Source organism: Anguilla rostrata, chromosome 5 (assembly GCF_018555375.3).
Source record: "Anguilla rostrata isolate EN2019 chromosome 5, ASM1855537v3, whole genome shotgun sequence".
Lineage (NCBI taxonomy): Eukaryota > Metazoa > Chordata > Actinopteri > Anguilliformes > Anguillidae > Anguilla > Anguilla rostrata.
The window spans coordinates 27,310,511-27,327,062 of record NC_057937.1 but is presented as its reverse complement, the minus strand read 5'-3'; the positions used below and the strand labels follow the sequence as shown (position 1 = coordinate 27,327,062).

At 37.5% G+C, this 16,552-nt stretch overlaps 1 protein-coding gene across 1 annotated transcript in view; it reads right to left on the bottom strand.

Annotated features, from left to right (window-relative positions):
* LOC135255022 (growth arrest-specific protein 2) overlaps positions 1–11,575 on the bottom strand; it is an 82,625-nt gene extending 71,050 nt beyond the window's left edge. The window contains exon 1 of the mRNA XM_064335698.1: positions 11,330–11,575. The gene's annotated coding sequence lies outside the window, so the exon portion shown is untranslated. The remainder of the gene's footprint in view (positions 1–11,329) is intronic.
* Between the last annotated feature and the right edge of the window lie 4,977 nt (positions 11,576–16,552).

Here is a 16,552-nt window from a genome sequence, read left to right as displayed (position 1 = left end):
CAATGGGTGATATCACAGTGACTTAGTATATATTTTTTCAACAGACTATGCCATACACATACACACACACACATTGACACCACACTTAAGATACTCATAATCACACAATAAAATTCTAACACACACTTATACAAAAAACACACTTTCATTCATGCGCACCATACCCATTAATACAATGTTAGGAAAACATGAAAGGTTCCTTTAATCCCCTCATATGCCCTCAGACAAACGATATTTTCCTGAGGGAATCCAAAATCGAGAAACCCAATTTAGAAAAATCCCTTGTAAAGGCAATAAAACTGAATTTTCTGAAACTGGTGGGATGTAGAAAAGAATACCAATAGCTCAATAAACACATAGAGAAAAAAAGACCAGTTTTTAAGGATGGCAGAGTGACTCAGGTCCTGTGATGGCCAGCTGTACACTTCACAAAAACTTGTAAGACTCCAAATCAATGAAGAGATGGATGAGTGGGCCAATTCCATGAGCGACAAACATCCAGTGATAAAGTTCACTTGACACACTTACCCAATAAGCAAACACCAGCATAGAACAGCACACTGCAATAAAATGTAAGGCCATAAGAACAATACACCCCAGAGAAAAGGGTAGTTATAAAACTGACCAATGAACACAGACTCTTTAAGAAAGATGCATAAAGGCTGTCCTCAGTCACCACTACCTTCAGTACTGATGATAACCCAGATGAATCAGCAAATATTCATTTTTAAAATTTGAGACTTCATATGAGCATCAGTGACAGAAAAGAGAATGCACTGAGCCAAGAGGAAATGTCAAATTTCAGCACACATTCCTCTAACCCTCCCACCTTATTTGTTATCCTGGGGAGTACAGAACCATGCTTTTCTGTCAAATGCCTCTCTTTTCACTTCAGAGTGAGAATGTGAATATTTAAACAGAGAACACACTGTTAACTGCTCCCTAACTCTCATGCCCATGTGTATTCAAGACACAATATGAACACACACACACACACACACAAACACACACACAGACATGTATATGCTTCATATATGTGTGTTGTTAAATTATCCTTTAAATTTCAGCACACAAAATAACTCAATGCGGACAAGTTACTGTATACAAGCCATATCATATGTTCAACTAGTCAAACAGTAAAACCTCAGAGAAACAAACCCTTCATAAAAAGGTGCCATTTAGCACTCTGAAATGTTCCCAACTTTGAAAGTATAATTAAAGAGATTGTAAAGGGACTGAAAATAGGCAAAATAATCATACATTATCACAGAGCTATGTATCCACTGCACATTCACAAAATATCTATTCAAAGTCATGTCAATAATCATAATAATAATAACAATAATAATACATTTTATTTATATAGCACCTTTTGTGCATAAAGCACGAGAGAGAGATGAAAAAGAGAGAGAGAGAGAGACGGTCTGTATCTATGGCAGTGGCAGAGACCAATTTTAGCTTGCAGCTGCAAGTGTGTTGTTCACATTCCGAACGTATTAATCAATGCGAAATTGTTGATGTGAAATTGTAAACTTTTAAATATATATCTGCATTTTTTGCACAAAAAGCACCAGCAACAAGGTGGACTACTAGCCAAACGTGATTAGGTCTTGCTGAAAAGCTATCGGATGATTTGAATACAGAATGTTGATGTGGAATAAGAAGAAATAATAAGGATAACACTAAACTTGCTTTTTCAGTGAACTTAAATGCCCTCCAGTAGGACCATAACCCCAGGACCCCATCTTTGAGCAAATATCTACTTTATAAACATGAAAACAAAGCCTCTGATTGAGATCTGCTTTTTCAAGCTTAAAACACTTATGTCACAGCGTAAAAAAAACCTTCTTCTCTGATTTGCCATAATTAAATAAATGCATGAATACATTTTATAGTACAACGACAACTAACTGGCTATTTGGCTGCACACATTCACTCACTGTCAGCACAATCCCCCCGGGCAGTGCACAGTCAGATTACTAGGGAATGGCTGGACCCATTGACACCAATGAGGGTTCATTTGAAGGTTACATGTCTCTGATTTATTCAGATCTTTCAGTCTCATGATGGCCTGCTTTACTAGCATTGGCACTTTTTTCCTCAGGTTGAGAGACAACAGCAAGACTCCAAATGCAAATTCCAAACTGAGAATCATCTCTAGAATTCTTGTTAGCTTTCTTGTGGATGAGCCCATGATGTAACAACACACAGCTGGCCAAGAAACAGCGGACCAGCAGTTGTTTCATTAATTGTTGCTCCCCTAAAATTGGGGACTATATATAAGAAGGGCTGTCACTCTTACATGGATCACCCTGTATAAATGCAAAAGCTTTCCAATTATAGCAGACATTCTACCTTTTAACCTCATATTCATTGTTTTATTTCAAATCCAATGTGTTGGAGTGCTGAGCCAAAATAACAAAAATTGTGTACACTGTAGGAATCAAAATTGTTGATACCCAGTACCTTCTGTACCCTCCCTTCACAAGTATAACACTGCTGAGTTTTTTATTTATTTATACAGTGTTGTAGTCATTTTCTATATGAGATAAGTGAGATAAGTCTGCACTTCTGGACTGCCCTTTTCAAACAACAAATATTAGATCAGGTTCAAATCTAGAGAATGAACGTCATTGTAAAACAGTCATTTTTGGTCAGTTAAACATTTGTGGTTGAACCTTTGAGATGATAATTTCTCGTAGAATGATCCATCTGTGGTTTTATTTTCTTGAGGGGACACCAGGATTTTGGCAAAGACGTCGTGGTACTTGTTGGAGTTCATGACATTATTTCAATATAAGTTTCCTTCTGTTGCCAAACCCATTGTTGATGGACAAAAAGCTCAATTTTGGTCATATGACCGTACCACCCAGTAGCAATTAAATTTCCAACGCTGAACGAGGTGAAAGCATGACTACGGTCCTTTTTATCCAGCAGCATTTCAGTTTTAGCACCCAGAATTCATATTTTAACTTGATTATTACAAAAATGCATAAATAAGAAAAGCAATAAATCTTCCAAATGTCTTTCCTAAAAAGGACAAAACACGAGTGAACATGCAGAGATCCTCCAGGACTGATCACTGGCAAATGAAAGATTTTAAAAAGACATCAAAAGGTTTTTTCAATGAAATATGTCTTTTTTTAAATGGCATTTTACAAAAACAGACTGAGCATACATTGAATATACAGTACATAATAAACCTAGTAGCGACAGGGTTGCCTATTAGAATATGTTATGTAAAAGGGGTAGGTATAAGAAGCTAAAGCTTCAACCTAAACCTTTTCGGTCAATATTTTTTGTTTTCCTTTTAATTTAATGCCTTATTGTCATTTATTTAGTTCTATGTGCTTTCTTTTTGGAAAATTGTTCATAAGGACCGAAATAAATTACTACCACCACCACTACTACTACTACATACATGTGTTCCATGTTTTATGAAAAAGTTAAGGAAAAAAACTTAATATAAAGATTTCATTAAGTTTCTTACTATACAGCTCCTAATCAGGTGGAAAACAAAGTATATCATTGTTGCTTTATGTATACTCAACTGTTTTGGGTTGACATTCTATTAGTATTGTGTAAAAAAGCACTGCCAGCCACTGATAGTAAATCAAAAGATTAGGTCACAGGATCACATCAGAAACAGAGTGACCATCGTTTAACAAGTTTCTCCTTTGCCTGAACACAAAAAGGCCCACAGGTTGATCGATGTGAGCAGGATGCCTGACATGCTGTCTGTGACCCCTCACCTCCTGAGCTGTCAGGAGGGTGCCACCCTCCTCAAAAACAGGCTTTGTTCAACCTGTACCGTGGTGCCTGGTTCTGCCTGGGAAACTCTGTTCTTACAGCGAGCTGGGGTCATCAGTCCTTCCAGGGACAATCTGCTCTTAAACAGAGGGCCATGGGATACCCACGCCCTCTAGGCGACATGCAGGTGCCACATTCTGACCACTGTGGCAGGACGACCCAACCCAGGCCAGGGCACAGGCTACCCCTTCTATCAAAGGACGTCAGTGTCCAAAAGTAAAGTCAAACATATGTAACCCACCCCCATCCAGCATCCCATGAGGTGGGGATCTATACAAACTGAAACACAACAACACACCCTTCTACTTGCTAGGCATCCACCTATATTTTCCATTTAGTATACATAAAATAGCATTGTACACAACAGCAGCTAACAGGATCTGGCTTGCTGTGAATGCATTCCCACCATCATATTTCAGAAGGGTGCATGTGGAAGCAAAAGAGGGAAATTGTCTCAATCCATAAACATTATCTCTGAGAGATTTAACATTTTCTCTTTTTCCTGAACTCCTGCTATATAACACGTCTTTACCACATTGCAGAAACTGAGTCTCTCTTTCCTTCTCCAAATTGTACTACAGCCTAAGATCTGACCAAGCATTTCCCAGATGCCTTTGCCACCCTGGGCTTTACCCTCTACTACATTTACACTGCCTGGTAAAATGGACCCAATTCCAATTTTTTGCTCACGTGTCACAGATCAAATATGTACTTCAAATATGTTAACAGGGAAAAAGCACATGGAATCAGATATTTTCAGATCAGTTTTGGGTCACAATTATATTTGGAAATAAATCCAACAGGAATCTGATATCGGCCAATGTGCCAATGTGACTGTCATCTAATTGAATTAAAGGATTTGTTTGTGTACTTGAATACAATATATATATATATATATATATATATATAAACGGCTCATATAAAAAGGCAACGCTCATCTGCAAGCATAGATGTGAGGTGAGCAGGCAAGTTGCAAAATTTGGCTGTGGTTTTACCCGGCGGTTGATAGTGCTACCACCGGGAGATAAATTTTATCTTTTTCCCGACTTGTAGTGGTACTGAGCCACAGTAAGCACAATCTCACTAATTATCTATGTAAACTTGGTTTTGTTGGTTAGAATTTATTTAGTAATTGCTAGAGGTAAATAATTCCCTCACAACAGAAGCACTCATAAACATAATTGTGCAAGTGCCTTAAAGGATCTTGTCGGTCCCTGAAAACTTGTTCCCCTCTAAAAGCTCTTCTTAGGATGTCGGGTTTGTCTGATGGTGTGATTTCACCAGCTAACTTAAGCATAAGCCTGCAGTTTCACATACTGGGGTGCATGCATATAGGTTTATCCTGCTTAACTTTAAGGAGAGACAGGCATCATTGCATAGCAATGTAGAACGTTTCTTTAATTGCTTTTTTATTTTTCTGACAAAGATAAACACGTTGAATGAAATGCCCATATTCCTAACATATTTGCGTGTTATTACAAACAGAAGTTTGTGACCAAAGTATGATTTGCCAAATATTTGCTTTGTACATTTAAATGCAATTTGATAATAAAAAATAATTATAGTGCTGTGTTCTATGTGATAGTTAACTGGTTAATGTCATCAAATAAGCAGAACAGTAATGCCAGGTATTTTGCCTTTAACTAAAAGTAACCTGCTGTTTATGTTTTATTTTATCTTTATATACTTTTTATTGTCCTATAACATCGTTAATGATTTTCTATTGTTCGTTTGTCTTTCTCAGTATTAAGTTTATACTGGTTGTGCTATTTGTTATAATATGTTTTAGGGGGAACGTATTTTATGAGTCTATGAACAATGCTGTAAAACTAAGCACTAAAATAGTTTCTTCTCTGAACACTGTGTGTTCCAGGATTTCTCAGTGGAAGTACTTCATGTTCACAGCATCAGGTCTCAGCAGGCTCAGTGGTAACTCACTGACACTCTTTCATAATGTGACTGACAGTTCAAACTGAGGCATCCATATAATATAAAAATAGTGGATCTGTGCAGAACCTTCCATCAACTGTTAGCAGGAACAAATAGATTGTATGTCCATTTATAATTGATAGTTGGCCACATTTACTAAGCATGCTGCAAATTACCATCAGTGGTGCAAAATTCTGCATCACCACATGTTTCAGTTTAGTGAGGCATTTACTAATACTGGTTGTGTAAATGAGCATAGCCGCAGCAAGTTAAATGCACAGTCAGATGCGTCCTGCGTACGGCAGGAGAGCAACATTGTTGTACTGCTCCATCTCTGGTGAAGTCAGGTTTTGGACAGATGTGTAGGATCCATGGATGCAATGGCACAGTCACCTTTAAAAGTTAAGTTTAAAATGTCTCATTCGTAAAAAAAAAAAAAAACTTCAGAACACAGTTGTAATAAGTAGCCTGTACCAAATAGCCAACCATCTCCAGAGTCGCCATCGCTCAACTTCTCTAACAGGTAACTGTTCCTAAAGATGAAACAGTCATGTGTTTTAAAAAGATTTTAAAAGATTATCTCCTTTTCCCAAATGTAGGAGAGAGTCACCATGAATGTAACACTTGATAAATATAACACGGTCAATAACTTAATGTACAGTGCATTTACCATAGCGATTTCAGGTTTGTACATATGCAGTTCAGTGCTCTACTGCTCCCCAAAGAAATTAAGCAATATGACAGCCTTTGCAGGAAATACCCCATTTTAGGCCAAATGTTACAAGAGAAAAATTGTAACAGACTTTTTAGGTAGATGCATTGAGCTTGAATGAAATATTTCAACATGCAGAATTACCCTCTCTTTGTCTCCAACAAACAGAGAGAGATTTCAATAGATATTTTGGAAGATATCGCCAAAAGTCTGTTTTGGCCATAATGAAGTGAATTTTCTTTTCCAGAAGTGTTTTTCAGGTTCTGTATTGTGTTTATGTCAAAGAATCGGATCATGAACAGCCTTTTAGTGACTAACAGATTGCATAGTTTTGATATAGCATGCTAGCTTGCTTGTTCAACCTAACGGGGTGTTTCATTTAGGCTATGGAGTTAAAACTCCACCCAGAGTACCTTCAAAAATAATACAGGAAAAATAACAAAGCAAAATAACAAAGTGGTGTCCCGATGGAAGGAATTAGAGTCCAGCTGGGAACACACTAACTAACCGGAGCACTATACGGCGAGCAGACGGCAACAAAAGAGTCGAGGTCGAGAACGAGCAAATGGTCAAACACAAAATCCGATCAGGAACCAAAGCAAAAGGTCTAGACGAGAATTGGAATCAAATACGAGAGTGAATGGTCAGACGCACAAAATGATGGGGCAAACAAACTAGAAGGGCTACGGAAAGAATCGAGGAGACAAAGGGAACAAACCAGTGGTCATACACAAGATCTAATCAGCAAACAAACCAGAAGGGCAAGACAGAAATTGGAATCAAACAAAAAAAAGAGTCGAAATGCAATGTCAAATGAAATCAGTACACACCATACACCACGCATGGGTTTGAAGAGCTAGTTTCCACTGCTAAGTGAAAAATGGCAGCTTTTTCAAGCCAAGTAACCAGAGACGGAAATGTCAATCTGAGGACAAACCGGAAAAAGTAAACACGTCCACAACACAGACAAATGTAAACACAAACTTATGACAGGGGTCGGAACATGGACATTGAAATAAATGTATTTATAGCTGAGAACTTATCTTTTCATTTGCTACTGGTTATAATATTCTAACACAAATTATGCCCAAGAAATATGGCAAAGAGGGAAAAGTGTACCAACCAACCCCGGTCTCCCCTACTTGTATGCCACTAATGATAGAATATAGTAGGCCAAAGATATTATTTCACCGCCAGAAACACATTCCGTTGTAGTAATAAGTTAAAGCCAACAATAGCCCAAAGGTATGCCAATACAGTAGTAACAAATGCTGCTCACTATAGTGTACAGAAATATACAAGAGTGAATAATTACATATTTTTGTACAGTGTACCACAGTGTGTCACAAAGTTTTTGCATTATTTTTCAATGTGATATCAATATCTTAGACCCCTATACTAGTGAAAGAAGAGTAATTCCCACAAAATTACTCTGCAAAAGTGAGTTTCATGAGTCAAAACCGTTTTGTTATGGAATATGTGATTATGTTATGATTTTCAGCAATGCACAAATTTGAATAGATTTCTTGACACTAAGGGACAACAGGGTATACTTATTATTTCTTATTATTACTTTTTGCTTCATACATCAGATTTCGCACACTTTTGGTGAGGGAATTTATGATCCAGGACATATATAGTTTTACTAGTTAGTAGGCTAGCTAGTCCTACAGTTTTTGCACTACATTCAAACCTTTTACACCAAAATGACCGGCTAGTTCCAGACATTGTTGCTTGTAATCAATATTTCAAAAACTTTTGGAACCACCGATACAGATGTATGGACACACGGAGGACAACAAATAACGTTAGAGGTGAGGATATGCTATAGCTAGCTAGCTATATAGTTAACCAAGTTCTATTCATGACATTTTTAGGATATGACTAATCCCTGGAACATAATCGCTACTTGCTGATCCCTGGCTGTAACACTACGGTGCGCCCTGGGCCTGGACGGTTTCGTGCTTCTTCTGAGCTATGCGCCCTTATTGAAATGCATTGAGGCTTGAGGACAGTGCCAGTTGGAATTTGAAGCAAGCCCACACAATTCTAATCGCTTAGTATTGTAAATGGTACAGTGTCTTGATTCATTTATTTTTGAAGTTTCTGTGATAGCTCACTTGTGGAGTTATAAAGCCTTAAAACACCCCAAAAAAGGGTGAGGATTAGGAGGAACTGGCATTTGGCAAAGGGGTTAAATATTATATATTACTAGAGAAAACACTGAAATATTTGTGCTCGTTCAACATTCATGACATGTCAAAATGAAAAATTTAACAAATTGAAAAATGTAATAGTATGTCCTATCATAACAATATAAACTTCTTTAAGTGTCATACCAAAAGTAGTATTGATATTTTCATTATTTTAATATAACTTCTGACTGGACAGTATTGATTACAGTGATTAATTAGTCAAGCTTATTCTTTTTAAATTGTACTTTTGCTTTACATTTGCCAAACATTTTCCTTTGATCACAAGATAGTACAGTTATATGCATATGCCCTAATATAATGCCAAAAATGTATAAATACTCTCAAAATATAAAGAAGGGTGTCATAATGAAGATATCCCAAAGCGTTCCTTACATAAAATATTGCTGAGCCTGCATTACCACAGACCTCTGGTATTCCCAGAGTCAAATTTCATAACTTAACAATCCTGTGGTAGTAAAGTGATATTTTACTAAGCACAACACTCAGGTACGCAGCTGGGCAGGGTATGTTTTTCTAGCATGGGCCCATTTTTTTCATTCCTGGGTTCACTCCAGACAAAATAAACTTGCAAAGCGTGGCCATCACTTGGCGGCAGAAAAAGCAAGACATTCTTGGGAATTTAGCACATTGCTCAAGGTGCACCAACACCAAATTCCACTGGAATACAATAAAAATGTGGAATTTTTTCCTTGGAGTTTTTCAAAAGATGTTAATCAAATAAACTAACTGAAAGAGCAGGCTTCAGTTCTAGGCCCTTTGTCTTCAGTAACTACTCCATGGCTATAAGGCTCCTCAATATCTCTCCCCACCAGGAAAATCCAGAATGAAAGAAACTGACTAATCTGTAAAATCATGATCCATTTCATTGAAATGATCCATCGAATTTCAATCTGTAAAAAGAACTACACAAGAAAGGAATGTAAAACTATCAATTTCCCAGTATAGTTTTTCAAATCTCTCTATAAACAGGTTTTGACATTTTTCAGGAAGGCAAATGAATTCATTTTTAAAATAAGTCTCACAAACATCTAAGCATGAATTTAAAAAAAAAATCACAAATAGCCCATGTAAAATGAATTGTCTGTTCTTTTTTTAAAGTTAACGCTGCATTTACAGTAATTGCTAACAAGTATACTTCTGCGCCCCACTGACTTTCAGCTCAGCATCAAGACCACTGTATGTTTCACAAACCAAATGCCATTATCATTCATTGAGGAACAATTAGGATACATCTGTACAATGGAGCAGTCATTATTCATTCGGAGCGATAACATTTATCCCTCTGTGTCTCAAGACAGTCTTTATTATTCCAAAATGTATCTGATGCTTCGTATTTGAAGAGACTTCAAACATGTACATAGAAGCAGGAGAGTGCTCATTTTTGTGTGACACTTGCATTGTAACATGAAACATACATTATTTTGGAAGATTCACTTCTGAGGCCACATCAGAACTATACAATTAATATACTTCCCCCATTAGCAGAAAAATAACTGAGATTATTTGAATAAAGTTCTCGTGCTTTATAAGGTGATTGGAAAATCATTCATATCTTTGTCATTGTCAGTGGTAAGGAATACATTTGTTTCACAAAAATTCAATTGCAGTACTGCTGTTTAACTCTAATAGAACTGCTCTATTTTTGTTCCATTTAAAAGAAAACACAAGGATGCACCACTTTTATTACAGAGTGGAATGGGCTCAATAAGTAATTTTCAGAAATAGATTTCAACGCATTGTGCAAACTGAGACCCAGCAGACCACCCAAATCATAAAAGAATCATAAAAGAAAGGGATTCTATGGCAACGGTGAGTCATATTTTCACATAAAGTATTGCAATTTGGAGAATGACTGGACAATGTAATAGCCACAACAAAAGAAATGTCTGGAGAAGCACTGAAAATGAAAAAGTCACTTCATTGAAGTTAACAACTTACTGTTCAAGAGTAATTGACTTTTGGTTTAGTGACAAAAACACATGCACATGTAACAATTTTAATCCTAAAAAGTCCATATTTTCATCAGTCCAAAAAATCACCAAAAGACCAGTTGTTATAAAAGTAGCAATACCTCAACATGGATTAATCCTTGTGACAAGTACTGTTCTCACAGATTTCAGAATTGACCCCCCCCCCCCCCCCCATCTCCCCCCCAAAAATAAGTTCAACTACGACTGAACTATGAACATTTCAAATCCTAAAACCAAATCATTTGATGTATAACACATCCTTTGACAATTTACTTTAAACATAGATCATGCATTTGCGCATGGACTATAAACGCGTATAAATAATATTCAAAACGCAGTAATAATCTAACGTTCTCTAAATGTAGAGCTATTTAACTTTAACTAAGGAGCGATATCAAGTGCAATATTCTCCTTCTAGTGTCCCTTCGTATTTCTGGGAGTAGGCTAAAATTCATGTTCTCCAGTTTTATAAGTCGCTATGCATGAGCGTCTGCAGAGTGAATGCAATGACAATCAACCAATGTCTACAATAAAAATGATTTTACATTGCTAGACATGCTAAAATATAAACATTTTTGACATTATCAGTACAATCTGCAGGGAAGATTAAGGTGTATAGTTCACCCGACACAGCAGTAACATTATATATGCAATAACTCATATAGCCTATGCACTGCTATTCTCGCGCTCACCCTGAGAAAAGAAACGCGTCGTGGCGGACTGTTGTTCCCTGGTTCCTCTCCTGTCCCGACTCTTCATGCTTTTGAATTAATCTGAGTGTCCGGATTGTCCCCGACTATAGCGAGCCCAGAGGGTAGGACGGACATCTCAGGACCTCTGCAATCTGATCGCTGCACGGAGGATCTTAACAATGTGCGTACAGCACTGTCGACAGGAAGTCAACTGGCAACACAACCCTTTCCTCCCCTCTCTTCCACTCGCTTTCACTGCTCAAATAGCGAAGGCAAACTGTCATTCACACTTCAAAGCACCCACAGACATACACTCGCTCCGGTTGGAATGACTCTAGGGATACTGCTGGAAGTTATAATGTTGAATTTGCACGTTAATTCCAGAAATAGTATTATAGATTAACGTGTCTACATTCAAGATCCCATACCGAATTTTTTTTCTCCCTTCAAACGCTAAGTAATCCGCCTTTTAAAATATTGAAACATGTTAGCTGTTTCAGTGTAGATGCTTTATCATTTTGATATGCCGACCTAAATGTCAAACGTGACATTTAGCAGAACTTTTACAGAAATATGATTAAATTTACTGTTGATAAACTCATACTTAGTCTAATATAAACTTGAATACTGTTTCGTTAGTATAAGGGTGGAGCTGGAATAATAAAATAAAATATAAAATAAATATTGTAGCAGTCTGTAATATGTAGCTTCCTACTTGCCTCAGAGACCTCGGAATTTGCATTTTCACTTTCATAACAATCCATGCAGTCATGCACATACAAAAGCGTATCTGTACATCATCTGATGAACAACACACCGTGGAACCAATTGTATGAATCTGCCAAGCAGATTGGATTGATAGTGATTTTTCCGCCATGGTTTGCCTGTTCCAAAAATTGTCACTGAACGTTACATAGCATGACAGCAGAGTCTGCCAGGCCAGGGTCTGAAAATCCACAAAGAGGGGTAGTCGTTGCATGCTAACTACTGTATATAGGCCCATAATATTATAATTTCTATAAACATTAATAACACAATATAACAGACAATATTAAGTTAGCTGCATATAATAATAAGGAATCTATTTCGATGGCAGGTATGCCATCCAGCCAAGTTACGCCTTGGCAGGGCGGCATGCCCCATACCTATACAGCACCAACAGTTTGGCACTTTTCAGGAAAATAACATTGCAGAAATAACTGACCACAGACTCTCAGCCCTTAAAAACATGAATTTCTGTACCTCATTTTAACAGACAGAGTTCACAAACAACTTCACACATTCACACAATAAAGCTCCAAACCAAGGGGATTTAGCATTTTCTCCTTCTTCTTCTTCCTGCCCGAGTACATCATCAGAAATGCTCTAAACCCACAAATAATAGGCTATGTCTCTCCATTGGACATTTAAGGTACAACAGCCAATAAAAACATCGGATGCTCACACAAAATGACATATTGAAGTGCACTCGTTTAAAAGAGCTAAACTTTGACATTCATTTACCTCCTTCACTAGTGGTTCACCAGGTCTGTTATAAATAAAACATTTAAACTAGCCTATTGCTTTTTCACGTGTACAATCTTTGCAGGAAACGCATTTATATTTCTGAAATACAAATAAAACACGCCCACACTTTTTTTTCAGTATTTTGACCGAGTTTAACGTTAGCTACCTTGCTAACGATTCATCAGATGCACACGCAAAATGACATATTTAGAAGTACACTCCTTTAAAAGTTTTGCTGTTCCTATGTCTCCTTCATAAGTTACTCACTGGGTAGCACGTTTTCCTGCGACACTTTCGAATGTGTGACAGGCCAGGTTGGAATCTCCGCTCGGACTCATGAAAACCTGTCACTCTTTACACTGCCTTGCTGGGTAACTAAAAATAAAACATTAAAACTATTGCTTTTGCATCTGTATATTTTTTTTGTGGGAAATTAATTTATATTTCTGAAATACAAATAAAATACACCCACACTTTACAGTTCCGCTTTCGGCATTTTAACCGAGTCTAACATTAGCTATCTTGCTAATGACATGATAGACCGACTGTATAGCCTAACATCATTAATGCAGATGGCTGTGAAATTAATAAGCACAAAAAATCGGTGTTGCACTTCAGTCAGGTAGGTAACGTTATTACCGGTCGTATAGTAATTGGTGCAAGATAATGACTTCTTCACAGCAGCTATATCAATTTTCTTAAAAAGTGACAATAGCCGCTGTGGCAAGTGAGTGCCACCCCTCCTGTTTAAACACACACTCACGGGAGACAGTTGTTTCCTTAAACTATGGACTAATTTATGGTGCATGGTTCGCTGCTCGGCTAGCAGTAACTTCGAAGGAAAGCAAACGGTGGCTGTACCACTACTAGTTTACATTTTCACGCAAGTCTGAGTTTTCGTTCTATTCTTGTCATTTTGCGATTAGCCTATATGGAATTGACGACGAGAAATTAATCAAACAGCAAATTGTTTACAATGTGTGCATGTTTTCTGCTGTTGTGGCCAGTTATACATATAAATGTGAATGCATTCTGTCGCTTCGGATGTCAAGACATGAAAGCGAATGTTCGCATAAAAATAATGAATGTGTTTGAGAGGATATATGAAAATCAATAAATACAAAAGTAACCATATTTAGTCATTGTTGGTAACCCGTTGTACATAAGTGGAATAAACCCCTCCGGGCTGTCCCGGTTATTAGAAAATAATGTAGGCTACTTCGGTGGTAGTATGGGGTTACAGAAGAAATCATATGACAGATGGACCAACGACAACGTCGCTTTTTCATACATCAGTGGGCTAATTTGCCCAATCTTCGCGGTACTTTAGACCCCGGTGGAAACGCAGACAACCATTGGCTGAAGGAACCTTTTAGTTCCTGGTAAAGTAGTTCCTGGGACTGAAAGTTCCGGGTAATTTTGGTGGAAACGCGGCTAATGTTAAATGGACCACTCTGCCGTTTCTTCTGTTCCATACTTTTAAACTAGGCTACTGTAGCTACGCTACAATGCCGCATTTCTAAATTAATGTTAGCTAGCCCTATATATCCTCTACCAACATCCAGACAATTAGTAGGACTGTCGTGTAGCCTACAATATCCCATTAAAACGCTTCCATTTAATAATATGACATACACTTTCATTACTTTGTCATTCATGGTAAAGGAAAAAATATTGAATTCATGCCTACATGTGTTTCTTTCAGCTAGGTTTTGTGTTAGCATGCCTGTATGTGTATGCATGTCTCTCATAGCCTATTTATATGAATTATCACTAACTCATAACAAACACAGTACAAAAAGAAATGATATCTGATGAAAAATACATTTTCAACATACAAAAATGCCAAGTTACTTACACATACAAAGTACTATCTATAAGTCATTACTTCACATCTAGGCCTGCCATTAAAAGTATTGATATCAAAATTGTGCCAAGTTACAAGAAACAATATTGGCTATCTTAGCTCACACAACTGAAACAAGCAATGCCACCCAATGTTTCTTAAATTATTTCAAGTAGCTAGCCACCATATTATTACAAGCCATTATACACAGACTTCATGAGCAGAATTATAGAGGCTACTCTCCATGATGCTTTCATCAGCAGCAAGAATCAAAACGAAAAATTTAGAATTTGCCAAAAATACATAGATGAACCAGAAGACAATTTATGTACAGATGAGACCAAAATAAACCTTGAAAAACCAAAACAATTGAAAGCCAAAAGTGTGGAAAAGGAGGCAACAGCTGTTGATCCAAACAACCCCCCCCCCCCCCATTTGTCAAATATAGAGGCAGTAATGTCATGGCTTGGGTATGTATGGCTACTTCTGAAATAGGCTCACTAGTCTTTATTGATGATCAGTGTTGGGGAAGCTACTTTGAAAGCATAGCTTTGCAAGCTACCAATTACTTCACACTGGAAGAAGTTGAAAGCTACTTAGAAAAAGTAGTTAAAACTACTTCATAAAAAAATTATCAAATTGACAATGTACATGATACGAAATTATAACAAAATATAATACAAAAAGTCACATGCCAGAAAAAAATGCCACTCAATTGAGTTTATTGCAAAAAGTGCCCACTTGTTCACAGGTCATACAACCAAAAAAATAAAATATCCCACTATTCATGGGAAAGTGCAAGGAATGTCAGCTTTGGTTTTGTATACAATGTCCATCAGTCTTCCAGAAACTAGAGTCCAGGTGGGGGTATTGTACCGAGCAGGATTACTCAGTTAGCCAGGTAACTTCAAATATAGAATAGCATGACATTTATAATGGTTCATAGAATTACCCTCTATATCACCAGACCAACTTTAAATAATATTTATGCTGTTAAAATATTAACCTTAGGTGGCAAAAGAACAGCAAGCCAACCTCATCCTAGCCAGACCTTAATTTGAATGATTCTGGCTAAGCTATTCATAGTATTGGATTGATTGCAGACACTTGGATCGGCAAACACAGGTGATTGTCATCTAATAGTAGGTGATTATCATGAAAGACCGGTCCCATGCATTGCGCCATATTTTGTGGGCGGCAAAACGTTAGCTAATGTTTGCTTTATGTCAGCAAACCTGACATTAGCTGGTTAGCGACCTGTTTGTTTTTGATAGAACATAATTGTTGTCAGACGAATTAATGCTACAGACTTTATTTAATTAGACTAACGTTAACGTTCACTGAATTAAATCACTTGTAAATGTAAATGGACTGCATTTATATAGTGCTTTTATCCAAAGCGCTTTACAACTGATGCCTCTCATTCACCAGAGCAGTTAGGGGTTAGGTGTCTTGCTCAGGGACACTTCGACATGCCCAGGGCGGGGATCGAACGGGCAACCCTCCGACTACCAGACAACCGCTCTTACCTCCTGAGCTATGTCGCCCATCACTTGCCTGTGTGTAACATTACAATGTGGCTAACTCATCTAAACTTTGCTAAATTGGCTAGCAAAGTCAATGTTAATACACTCTCCTTTATATGTGTTCTTAGATTTGTGTTTGACATCTTTGCAGTAGACAGTGTGTTTACTCTCGGCTTGCATAGCTCACAAGTAAAAACGTAGGTTTTGTCGATGGAGCTAGTCAGTGTCATGTATTTGCTTAAGTATGGCCATGGTGATTCTTCTTCAGGCTGATATTTGGGAGGTTTATCCATGATGACGCTGTCGCTGGGTGAGCACTGAGCAACGCCCGCCCTTTTGCACATG